Here is a 14,198-nt window from a genome sequence, read left to right on the forward strand (position 1 = left end):
GTATAAGATTATTTTCCATATAAAATCTTCTGTATAAGCGTATTTTCCATAGAAAATCTTGTGAATAAGAGTGTTTTCTATAGAAAATCTTCTAGTATAACAATATTTTCAATAGAAAATCATCTCTATAAGAGTATTTTCCGTAAAAAAATCTTCTGTATAACAGTATTTTCAATAGGAAATCTTCTGTATAAAAGTATTTTTAAAAGAAAATCTCCTGTATAAGAGTATTTTTAAAAGAAAATCTTCAGTATAAAAGTATTTTCCATAGAAAATCTTCTGTATAACAGTATTTTCAATAGAAAATCTTCTGTACAAGAGTATTTTTAAAAGAAAATCTTCAGTATAAAAGTATTTTCCATAGAAAATCATCAGTATAAGAGTATTTTCCATAGAAAATCTCTGTATAAGAGTATTTTCTATAGAAAATCGTTTGTATAAGCGTATTTTCTATAGAAAATCGTTTGTATAAGAGTATTTTCTATAGAAAATCTTTTGTATAAGAGTATTTTCTATAGAAAATCTTTTGTATAAGAGTATTTTCTATAGAAAATCTTTTGTATAAGAGTAATTTCTATAGAAAATCTTTTGTATAAGAGTATTTTCTATAGAAAATCTTTTGTATAAGAGTATTTTCTATAGAAAATCTTTTGTATAAGAGTATTTTCTATAGAAAATCTTTTGTATAAGAGTATTTTCTATAGAAAATCTTTTGTATAAGAGTATTTTCTATAGAAAATCTTTTGTATAAGAGTATTTTCTATAGAAAATCTTTTGTATAAGAGTATTTTCTATAGAAAATCTTTTGTATAAGAGTATTTTCTATAGAAAATCTTTTGTATAAGAGTATTTTCTATAGAAAATCTTTTGTATAAGAGTATTTTCTATAGAAAATCTTTTGTATAAGAGTATTTTCTATAGAAAATCTTTTGTATAAGAGTATGAGTGTATTTTTAAAAGAAAATCTTCAGTATAAGTGTAGTTTTTATAGAAAATCTTATGTATAAGAGTATTTTCCATAGAAAATCTTCTGTATATGAGTATTTTCCATTGAAAATCGTTTGTATAAGACTATTTTCCATAAAAAATATTCTGTATTTTCTATTGAAAATCTTCTGTATAAGAGTATTTTTAAAAGAAAATCTTCAGTATAAGAGTATTTTCCATAAAAAATCTTCAGTATAAGAGTATTTTCTATAGAAAATCTTCTATATAAGAGTATTATCTATGGAAAATCTTTTGTATAAGAGTTTTTTCTATAGAAAATCCTGAGTATAATAGTATTTTCTAAAGAAAATCCTTTGTATAAGAGTATTTTCTACAGAAAATCAACTGTATAAGAGAATATTCTGTATAATAGTATTTCCAATAGAAAATCTTTTGTATAAGAGTATTTTCTATAGAAACTCTTCTGTATAAGAGTATTTTTTATAGAAAATTGTCAGTATAAGAGTATTTTTTATAGAAAATCTTTATTTTTTAATGAAGATCTTCTGTATAAAAGTATTTTCTATAGAAAATCTTCTGTATAAAAAAATTTTCTATCGAAAATCTTCAGTATAAGAGTATATTCTTAGAACAGAATTGTCTATAGAAAATCTTCTGTGTAAGAGTAATTTCTATAGCAAATCTTCTGTATAAGAATATTTTCCATAAAAATCATCTGTATTTTCAATAGAAAATCTTCTGTGCAACAGAATACTACAAATTTTTTTGGTATGAAAAAGTGCAATATTTTTGAAGGACGGAGCTTTAAAGTGGCATATTTTTGAATCTAATTGAGCTATTGACTAGAGTGTCCAAAAAACCAGTTTCCGGTTTAACCGAAAAGGTGTGTTTATGGAAAAAAAACGGTTTCGATTATTGTCTTTTAACAAAACCGGTTAAACGGTTTCGGTTTTTGTCTTCAAAAAAGCCGGTTAACCGGTTTATATTAAATTTTTATTTAATATGAAAAGGTCTATTTCGGAAATTTAGCATTTTTGAGTTCTTAGGGCTCTATCTTTATGCAATTAGTTTATATCTTTTACGAAATATTGTAAAATTCTTCAATTTTGCATAAAATAGATCAATATTTTTCAAAATGATATCAAAGTTGTTCATAAATATGTTGAATGAGCTTTAGAAAATATATTTCATTAAAACCGGTTAACCGTCTTACAAAAACCGGCTTGTCAAAAAACCGAAAGGTGGAGTTTATGAAGTTGGAAAAACCGGTTGACTGGTTTTCGGTTTCGGTTTTGGATACTCTAATATTGACTTGAAATATTTTTTGTGAAACCAAAAATTAACTTATCTAAACAAACAAAAATAGTTTGAAATAATTGTGGATCAAATTGTTGCTAATATTTGCAATCTTTTTAAAATTTTGATACAAATTTTAGTTTTAGAAACTCAATAAATATGTAATCTTTATATACATATATAATTCTTATGTACGTGTGTTAAGCTACGTTTCCGCATACACCGTAATCGGCACCGAAAACGAAATTCCATACATTTGCACCGAAAAAATGTACTGAAACGAACTTTTTTTTGGTGCAAATGTATGGAATTTCGTTTTCTGTGCCGATTACGCACTCTAATAAATTTTCTTGTAAATTTACTCCATTTATAGTAGGTAACTTTTCTCCTACTATAATTAGGGTAAAAATACATGTTGAACAGTAATTCAATTATTTAAACACAAAGTGTGTAAAGATACAATTGTTTATATTTTAAAAAAATGTTTAGCAACATACCAATTTTTGTGATTTTACATATTATGTGTTTAAAGAAACATTTGGATTATGTAAATTTACAGTTAAACTGCTTAAAACTACACGCAAAATGTGTATCTATACATTCAAAATGTTCTATTTACCTATATATTAAACAAACCATATGATTCCTATTTCAAGAATTTTAAAGGATATTTTATTGATATTAAACAATTTTCCTTGAACTTAAACTAATTTGTACAATTTCTGCATTCAACCAGAACTTCTGGGTCTCCCTTTGCTCTGATTAAGGGATTTTTATATTTCACACTGAAGTTAGTAGAGAAGCTGTAAAAGAAGAAAGTATATTTCCAGCAATATATTTCGCATTAATGGAATTGGAATACTAATTAATAGCTTACTTTTAGTTGTTTTTTACAATTTATAAAAAGTCCGATGATATTTTATTCCACGTCGAATCTTATCTTTTGGCCATTCGTAGTTAGCAATTAAAACCAAAACATCATTTGTTTTTAAATAATATTGAAGAACAGACAAACATGGATCTCGGCCTCCCAATCATGGACTACTTTTGATCCCCATATACCAATTAAGTATGTAAGCTGTAAATATTAAACAATTGAATTACCACCCAAACGAGTCCTTAAGGAATTGTTAGACTCATATATGGGAATTAACTATTTGGATATATTGTTATATGACTCACATTTTATTTTATTAATTTTCGCACCATTGAAATTGTTATTTTCTTAATTTTTTATTAATTTTTTGACAAGAAATGTTTTACAGCTTTTTATTATTTTAGAAATAAAATTTTGACAATTTCAATATTACTTATTAAAGTAAGTAAGATTACTCATTTTCTATCTAAAACATATTCTTTACACAAAATATACGTAATTATAAATTTAAAATGTTTATTATAATATAAACATGTTTACCAACATTCAAAATACTATATTTTGTATGTATTTTTGCAGACATAAATCTGCAATTACTTTTGATAAGCATATTGTGCCTAAATTTACGCATTTTCTGTAATTTTACATGAAAACTTACTTACTTTATAGTAGTAATTTTACATGCATTTTTTAGAGTGCGGTGTATGCGGAAACGTAGCTTTAGTAACTGAACTCCTCCTTAACGGCTGGGCCGATTTCGATGAAATTTGTTATGTGTGTTTGAGTGGGTCCCTGGATGGATTAGATTCACAATTGACTTATATAGGTACAATGGGCGTGGCACCTCCCATACGAAATAACAAAATATTATTGCATATCTGGAGTGCTATTATAGTGGGAGTCTTCAAACTTTGTGTGAGCTATGGCATAACAGCGTTTACCGCAGCTCACACATAAATAAAATCTTTATTTAGTAACAAAACTCAATAAAATTTACGTTTCTTAAATTTGTCATTCTAACCCATAGTAACACGAAGTCTGGTTATGTTTTAACTAATAGTTATACTGACAGTTTTCATACAAAAATAATTTTAACCGACAGTATAACTATTAGTTAAGGCTTAACCAGACCAGTGTTAATGGGGGTAAGTAACAAAGTGCAAAAAAAAAAGTTGTCAAAATATTAAAGCTAATCCCACAATTTCTAAATTAAAAAATTGGAGCAAAAATCCCAAAAATGGTATTTTTTAAAATTTTTCTTATAGGGTTCACATTTCCTTCGGAGCTGGGATAGAGCTTTGGGAATAAATAGGGAACAGATAAAGGTTTCCAAGGCTGCTTATCGTTTTCTAATCCCAGCTTTAAGATTTTAGAACATGTGGCCCAAATTTTAAATTTTGATAAAAAAAATGGGTCAAATTTCGTAGGGGCGACATATTCAAAAAGTAGGACATACTTTTTATACCGGATTGATCTCCGTAAAGATACCTAACAGAAGATTATAAAATTGTTATATGTTCTCATAGAAAGTTTTTTTTTAATAAAAAAAGAGTTAAGTCTCATTTTCCCCAAAAAAGCAAAAATCTACTATTTTTTGAATTTTTAAATTGAAAATCGTTTTATTCTGGATCCATAACAGATATTGATCTGAAATCTTTAGTATATAATTGGTAATTTAGTTGTCTAACTAACAAAAACTAGTTCATTCGGTCCAAAAGTACGCCATATATTTTTAAAAAAGCGGAGCAAGGTAGAGGAAAATTTTAAAATTTAAATTTTTAAATGCATGTAACTTGAAAATTGTAAGAGATAAGTAACACACGGATATATGTTCTTTCAAGACCTAGCCGAGCGCTTTCCAAAAATATGAAAACAAAAAACAGGCACCTGTTTAACAATTTTACATGTCCAAGGTGCCCTACTTTGAGTACCCATAACGCCACCCATGGAGCATTTATAGGATGCATTTTAATAACTTAAACTCGAATAATCCTTGTCTATGTCTAAGTCAAATTTTATCACGATTGGACCATCTGTTTAGAAATGCCAAATTTATTTCTAAAAAAAATTTTTGATTCTGCCCCACTGTGCATTGCCAATTCAAAATTAAAAAAAAAATAAATGTTTAGTTTTTGCGAATTAACAGAATAAATTGGAATATAACAAAGGTAGAATAAAATCTAATTGAAATTGAAGACATTCCAATACAAATGACTAATGGTGACAGGTTTGTATATAATCAAAAATTTGAAATCGAGTCAGTTTATCTCTTTATATTAAATTTTTATTGGATTTTTTTATTTGTATATAACTACATTTTAAAACCAAAGACATTTTTTAGATTTTTAACGAAGTCTACATTCCTAAAATTTAATAATTTGTTTTTGACGCGAATTCCCGGGATCACTAAGAATTTCAAAATTAATCCCGATTTCCCGAGAAATGAAAAAGTGCGGGGAAAGCAAAACTCTAATTGCAAGATATAATTCAGTTGCATTTATTTTAAAACAACTAAAAGAGTTATATTCGCTGTGCCGAATCTTATAACATTTCACCAAATTATACTTTAAAATAAAATTTTAATGGCCTCATTTTGTATCTTCAAACGAATTTTCGTTTGCGTTTCCGTTTGGAACGCAAAAATAATAATTTGGTAGTTTATAAAACGAAACGATATTTGCGTTTCAAGTCAATTTTTTGATGTGGTAAAAAGTTTGAAAACAATGTTTTTATGTCAACTTTCTGCCAAATATGTAAATCAATTTATTTTTATTTATTTTCCAACAAATAAAATTTATTGAAAAAATTTTGATAGTTTTTTACAATTATATGGAAAACACATTTATTTGTTATACATGAAAAGCAATAATACATTCTCAAAAAATAGTTTTTTCTTTGAAAATTGGAAAAGGCAATGAAAAATGTATTGAAACGAAACAAAATTCTCAACGTTTGATTTTGATGTTTCAAGCCATAGGTAACATAGAGACAAGACGTAATTGTCAAAAACCTAAGTCTTGCAACAACAAAATACTTGCTAGCCGATGTATTTTGTTGTTGTATCAAACATATGATTTCTTGTATTTTTGTGTTTGACAAATTGGAGTGTCTCGTCTCTATGTATATTTCAAGCGCTTGGGAACGTTTTGTTCCCCTATGTCTCCACGTAGCAATATTTATTGCTGCAATGATTGCTTTACTGATTGCCTGAGCAATTATTGCTAAGCAATAAGCTGTCAGTTCAATTTGTCATTAATGTAAAATTTCTTCTTTCTATGATTTAGTGCAATTAATTCATACGCATTTAATTTATTTAAGTACCAAAATTAAAAAAAACACAGAACTTAGTGAAAAAATGATTCAACACAAATTATAAGCAAAATACACATCAGTTTTTCATAGAACTTCTCGCGTTGAACATTTTGTATTTGTGACGAACGTTTTCTCCACCTAAAGCAATCAGCAATCGCTGTGATGTTGTTCTGTAGACGTTATTGTTTGTGTTTAGCAATAAATATTGCTACGTGGAGACCTAGGGTTCTGTTTTATAACATTAAATTTTATATACAGAAACGAAAAATACGTTTTGAAAAATATGAAAATTCAGAAATGACAAATTTTTTGAAAAAAAACGTTTCGTTACGTCATAAAAAATTAGGGCATAAATATTTTAAATGAAAACAATTTTTTAAATTTAAAAAAAAAAAATTTTAATTTTTTTAGAAACATTTTTTTTTTTGAAATTTATTAGTGAAAACAATTTTATGATTTTTTTGGTCCAACATGCTATGGTCTTATATACGTCGTAGCAAAGGTCTTTGAAATAGCTATCATTAGATATCAATATTGTCTACATTAATGGCTTAGTAATCCAGATATAGATCAAAAATAAGTAAAATAATCGAGGTTTTCCTGTTTTTTTACTTAAATCTCAGTCATTTGTGTGCCGATATTCTCGATTTTAAATATCGGATATTTTGATGTATGAATCCTTCATGTAAGTTATTTGAGGGCCAAGGAAAGTTGACTTCAGTATAAAAACTGTGTTTTCTATTTATTTAAAATGTTGCGTATATTTTCCAACACTCTTTATTTAAATGCTATTAAGCCCTTTTTCATTTACCCCTTTAACTTCTAAGTATTAATAGAAAAACTATTTAGTTTTCTCTCTCCCAAAAAACTTTTAACAAATACAAATACAAATAAGCAGCTTTTTTGGTGACTATTTTTAAGTGTAAGTAAAAATGTGTAGGTATGTGTGTAGATGCATGTAAGTGTCAAAAGAAACCACAAAATTGTAAATATAACTGCTGTAGACACATTAATTATGCAGCGTATTTAAAATGTTGGCAAAAAGAAAATACAAAAGCATAAAAACTTTTAACTTACGAGAAATAGACGTGTAAGTTGGAAGCAAAACAACAATAACAACACATTACTACATTAGATGTAAGTCATGGTTTTTTTTTTTTGGTGTTTTTTGTTTGAAATGTTTAAGTAAACTAAGTATAATAGAATTTTATTGATTTTGAATAAATTACATAAGAAAAACAAAGTTTTGTTGTTTTGCGTACTTTTGTGGCATGCGGTTTACTTTGCATGTGTCATAAAAAATTAGCAAATGTAATGAATGAGTTATGGGGAAATATAAAAGTAAGTGGATGGGTACGTATAAGTGATATTTATTTGTGTAGACGTATGAGTGATATTTATTTGGTTTTTTCTGGAGTAGGCCAAATTTTAAATTGAAATAGTTTACTAATTTAGTAATTATTTCGAACATTTTATTTATTTATTAATTAAAATTAAATGTATTCTGACTTGAAGCCAATTTTTACTATGTAATAATTGAAAGAATATATTGCAAATGTAATTTAGATAATTGGCAGATTGCAACTCATTTTCTACCCTGTCAAAGGCGACATCAACAATCTTCAGTGTTCAAGATCTATTGTAAATATCATCATGTAAACGCTTTAATGGCTCGAAAAATGTGCCGTCTGTGCATTTTTACGCTCTCGCTCTCGTTTGCACAACTCTGATAAAATTACGCAATTTTGATGAAAGGCTATGGATGTTTATCCAATTATCTAATTGCTGATGACGGAATCATGTATTCTGATGTGTTTGCTGAAGTACCTTCCACTTCCACTGGTATCATCTATTCTGCTCCTTCTTCTACTTCAAATTATTTTCTGCCAATAAAGAATTCAGCGATAGTGACTGAATTTTGTATTGTGGCGTTTTAAAAATAAGATAGCTATTGATATACTTTGTGGTTTTCCTACTGTTCTCTAAGACTTACCCAGAAAACAAAATATCCTTGTGTGGGAACTGAACCGGCATGCTCTATTGTTTTTTTGTGTCTGAAAATCTGACTGAAAATCTCTTTTTTCAGTCAAACCCACTAGATAGCTCAGCAAAATGTAAAACTTCATTATCAACCAGTATTAAAATAAGTAAATACTTTAAAATGGGGGATTTTCAATAGATGGCGTATGTTTGGAAAGTTTTCTTTTTTTTATTTTGTCAAAAGTGCAGCTAAGCACACCGCACAGTGGTTTATAAAAGTTTTTTTTTTGGAAATAATTCGATATTTCGGGAACTACTATAGATAATGTTACGAAATTTCACATGGTTGGAGACGAGGTTTTTTCGAGTTGATTTGCATTTGTTCAGCTTCCAAGCGCTAATGGGGGCCAGTGCGTAACCCCTCGAATTAGGTCACCTCGGGTCTTAATTATATGAAGAGGGTCCATGTTTGTGGAACTTCTGAAATGTAAATAAATGATTTTTATATAAGTAATTGATATCGGTGAAAACCCCTGGGCTTGAAAATTGATATTTTAGTAAAACTAAATAATTATATAGATTTTGGGTATCTCATTTATCTTAAAAATTAAAAAGATACAATATTGTGATTTTCCATGAAGAAAAAAAATTTTGCACTAATATAGACTAAGATGTCCTTAAATCAATGGCATTAAAATTTTTGTCATTTTTTGTTTTTAAATATCGAAACTCCTAAACTGTGGAAATGTGTTCCAAAAACTGAGTTCTTTTAGAAAAGTGCCCACTGTGATGTTATTTACCGTGTGATTGTAAAAACACTTTGTAAGTATTTAAAAACCATATAGGATTACACAAGTGTAGAGTTTTCTCGAGGATCGGTTCTTCGCCTTTTTAGAAATTTTTTACTCAAACTTTTTTAAAATTGGCCAAGTTTGGATAGTTCTGGGGGGCATTGCGTCCGCTAAAGTGAGCTAAATTTTACTTTATACGCTTTTGCATTAAGTTGTCTTTCCGTAACATATAAAAATTGTATATAGTCCCGAAAAAAAATTTGTCTACAAAAGGAAAAATAAATGGATTTTTTTGTATATTCCAAATTTGTATATTCCAAATTTGGATGCGTTTAACTTTTTATAGGGACAAGATAACTGTTTAGAATTTTATTGCCAATATAGCTGATATTCCAAATATGTATTTTGGCCATATCTAAAAAATTATAAGATGATAAAAATTAAAAAAAAAAAATCAATAAACCTAAATATCTCTTCAACTAATAGAGATAACATATACGTTATCTAAACGTAAATTTCAGCTCATTTGCATCATAAATGGATTTTTGGCGATTTTTTAAAAACAATTGAGACCCGAGGTGAACTTTGTGGGGCAAATCAACTCAGAAATACCTCAGCTTCTTAACAGTATCTCCAATAGTTCCCACCCTATAGGGGTAGGGTCTATTGGGGACCGATCATCACGAAAGTAGGTAGAAAGGTTTAGGTTCATGTCCAATTTCATCACGATACTAATTATTATAATACAATATGAATGTTGAAGTAATTTTCTGAGTGGGACATTGTCCGGGGACTAGAAACAAATGTTTGCCATACTTTACAATATAGTTTCGAAGTACTTGGAACTAGTTTGTGCATCAGGATTGCCGCATAATCAACATATCGAGCCCTTAGCGTCAAATTATCGTAAGCGACATTTTCCAAAAAAAAATGTTATTGCTAAAATTAAAATTCTATGGACCGACTGATGTTTTAGCGTTCTCAGAATATCAAAATTGTTAATAACTTCAAAATTATAGGGGGTAAGATTTTATCGTAAGTTAATGTTTCCATTTTACAGTAAACGAATTTTATCGTAAGCGGCACACAGTGGTATAGAAAAAAAGAGGGAAATAAATCTGTAACATGCGCAAAGAAGAAGTGTTGTCGAGTATAAGTTTTGAACGTGGACCTCATAAGTGCATCAGGGGCGCAACCAAGGGCCCTCAAAGTAGTTACATTTTTAAAACGATATTATTTCTTGGTTTGAGTTCCAATTTCAAAAACATTATACATGTAGAATCTGCTCATTGAGCACTACAAAAAACATCGTCGTAGCTATCAATTATCTCTTAAGCTTATGAGATATTCGCATTTGAAAATTATATTTTCAACATTTTTACCCACCCTACTCCAGTTTTTTTAATAGCAGCGTATCCAAATATTGCCCGATTTTCTCAAGTTTTCCTTTATTGGACTAACAACACACGTATGTGTCAAATAGAAAAATAATGACTAAGTCCAAAGTTATATGCATTTGAATTAAAAAAATTTTAAAATTGCGATTTTTCGCTAATTTTTTTTGGCAAAAAAGGACTTTTTTCTTTTTAAGTTATCGCAAAAAATTTCTAAGAGGATGTAAAAGAAATTTATACTGTCTGAAAGCTAGGTGGTTTTGATATAATATTTTAAATGAAAAAAAATTTAATAATTGTTGTTACCGAGGGGACCAGCTCCATTCAAAAAACACTTATTTTTTATGTAAAATTAAACTTTAGGGCAAAAATTCTCAAATCGCATTTTCGATATCAAAATATAGAAACCGATTTTAGGTGGCCCGATATGTTTCTACTTATTTTGTAAAGGGTTCCGATAACCCCGACCCTGATATGGATATTATAGCCAAAAAAATTAAAAATCACATTTTTGGAATTGTTCAACACTTTTTTTGGGAATTGCGGGATTGCTGATAATAAATTCTAAAATTCGTTTTTATTTTTCCATTTTAAATAGAAAACTCTACATAACTGTGAAATTTCATTAAAAACTATTCGTAAATAAAAATTTAATATCAATTCGAAAAATTTGTATCTATGCAAAAATTCAATAAAAAACATTTTTTGTCAATAAAGTATTCCACGAATTTTTAATTGTCAAAAGTTATAAATATTTTTGAAAAATAGATTAATAGCTTGAACGAAATTATATTATATCGCATCATAATATTTTTAATTCTATGTATAAATTTCAAAATAATTTGGCGCTAAGGGCTCGATATACCAAACACAACAGTATACGCGGCCAGACATGAAACTGTACTATTCCATCATGACAACAACTACCATCAATCTGCGACAATCAAATATTTTTCTGATATAGAAGTTATATGGGGGGAAGGGTCAATTGTGGACCGATCTTCACAAAAAATAGTATCTAAATTCATTACTATATTAATTATTATAAGACAATTACGAATGTTGAAGTCATTTTCAGAGGGAGACCTTGTATGCGGACTAGGGACAAATGTTGCCCGATTTTTGCACTATTTTACACTATTACTTCGGAGTACTTAGAATTTTTATCAGGATTGCGCATAATCAACATATTTATGACAGCTGAGGGGACATTTGTATGGGGGCTTGGTGAAATCATGGAACGATATTGTCCTTTTTCAATACCAAACAAACCTTATTAACGGAGAGTATTTATTTAAATTTAAACCATCTAGCTCCTTTCTTTTTGACCCTACCGTGATTTCAACAGACAGACAGAAGGACGGAAATAGCTAGATCGTCTTAGAAGGATATTTCATACGGGAAGATTGTTTTTCAAAACAAATGGTTTTTTCACAAAAATTTTATTTTCGAGAAAATTTTTTTTTTCATTAAAATTTATTTTTCTACCAAAATATTTGTTAACAAATTTAAAAAAAAAAATTTTTTGCCAACATTTTTTTTGACAAAAATTGTTTCCACGAATTTTTTTTTTCTCAAATTTTTTTTTTTGTTTTGAATAGGTTTCTTAAACTATAATTTAGAGAAGGGTATATAGATTCGGCACAGTCGCATATTGCACTCTTTTTTTGTTTAATTCTAAAGTAATTGTATGAGTTTATTTAGAATCAATGACGTATGAGTAATATTTATTTGCTTAGACGTATGAGTGATATCCAATTGCTATTTCTTGAATTAATTAAAATTTACAACTAAATTTGTTCTCTAATTTAAAAGTTTATAAAATATTTAAGAAATCTTTCAATTACTTTATTAAATTTAAATAAAATCTTTATTAAATCATTAAGTGTTGTTGCCAGGCTCCCTACGACCACAATGATCTGGGGTTAAGAAATTTTATTTTATTACTTTGCCACATCATTCACTGCAAACACTCACTATCGATAGCAATAACATTTTGCAGCACAAACACCGTATAAATACTTCAGACACTAACATTTCATGGCAGTTTTTGGTGTTAAGACCATCTGTTACCCAGGACTTTCAATTTCTGTTCTTTTTGTTAACTTTTTTTTGATTCCTTTGTTTTTCTGTAATATAGATATGTACTGATTTCCACTTGCAATGGTTCTTTTCTGATGTTTTTTCTTTTCCTGCTGCTTCTGCACAGTGTAACTGACATTATCTGTATGCTTGGGTGTTTGTAAATATATATGTATGTGTCTAAGCTGGTAGTGCATTACTTGCAACCAAACCATCACACTGCTATTAGGACATTAGAGCATGACAGTTAAGTGGCAATGTAGTGGTGTTACGAAATTGGTGTAAACTTGAATGCACTTTTTGCCATCATTTGATCATTGACAGCTAGTTAGCACTATCAAGAGTGTCAGGTGTTACCAATGGCATGTACAAATGACTCCTGAACAACATTATCAACTCCTTAGCTTTCTCTCTTTATTTTTTTTTTTTGTTTGCAAATACTCACATACATAGATTCTCAGTAAAACAGCAGTGGTTATCTTTGAACTGCTGCTAGTAATAATTGTAGCAGTAGTTGTTTTAGTAGCAGTTTTTTTTTGGTTTGTTTCGGAGATAGTGTCAGTTAGTAAGTCGTATGTTAAAAGGAAATGAAAAGTTTGTTTTATTTTGTTTTAGATAATGTTACTGCAAAAATTCGTAAGTTTTTTTATTAGAAAACAGCCTGGTACGGGGAAAAATTTTGGACAGTATGAATATCTTTAATTAGAGCACATTTTGGTAATTATTTTATTTGTAGCTGTTTAAGAACAAAATTAAATAAAGGATAACGTGTAAAAATATAAAATATTTCTACATCATAAGTAACTAACGACTGATAAATGTATATTTGTAGAAACTACCGTCACACAGTGGATAATATAAGGGGAATGCATATCATAATTATTTTTTGCAAATGTTTAAAATTATCCATAAAACAAGTTCTATCGTAAAGCTAAGATATCAGGCAATAATTATTTGCAGAAATAATAGTTATTATATCAACAGAAGTATTCGAAAATGGCGACAGAACACACTACTTTCGACTTTAAAGATTTGGGGAGTTAAAATTATACAATATTCAAGATCGTATTTTTAATATTTATAATTATTGTTTTTAGGATTGTTATACCTTGTTGGAAAGGGAATCTTGTACAGATTCTATTTTGGTTATGAGTTTTGTATATGTTGTTACCAGATTAGAAATTTATTTATTTGAAATATATAATGCTTTTTGTCTTACCTACGCAACTTTGACTAGGATTTTAGCTGTTGGCTCCGTTTGCCGCCGATCTATTTTTAACTTAGAATTAAAGCTTAACTTATTATCTAAAAGATATATCAAAAATGGCTGCCTTTTCGTGCCTATAGACAAATGGCATGCAAAAATGTTGAGCAACCCAGAAATTAAAACAAAAAATTGTAAATTTAATAAGCTTTGTTATCTTGGCAGTTCTGCATTTCTTATTAAACAAGAATATAATTTAAACAATTATGGAGAGACAAGGAATTAAGCTTTCATAAAATATATGCATAAACATT

Source organism: Calliphora vicina, chromosome 2, assembly GCF_958450345.1.
Source record: "Calliphora vicina chromosome 2, idCalVici1.1, whole genome shotgun sequence".
Taxonomy (NCBI): domain Eukaryota; kingdom Metazoa; phylum Arthropoda; class Insecta; order Diptera; family Calliphoridae; genus Calliphora; species Calliphora vicina.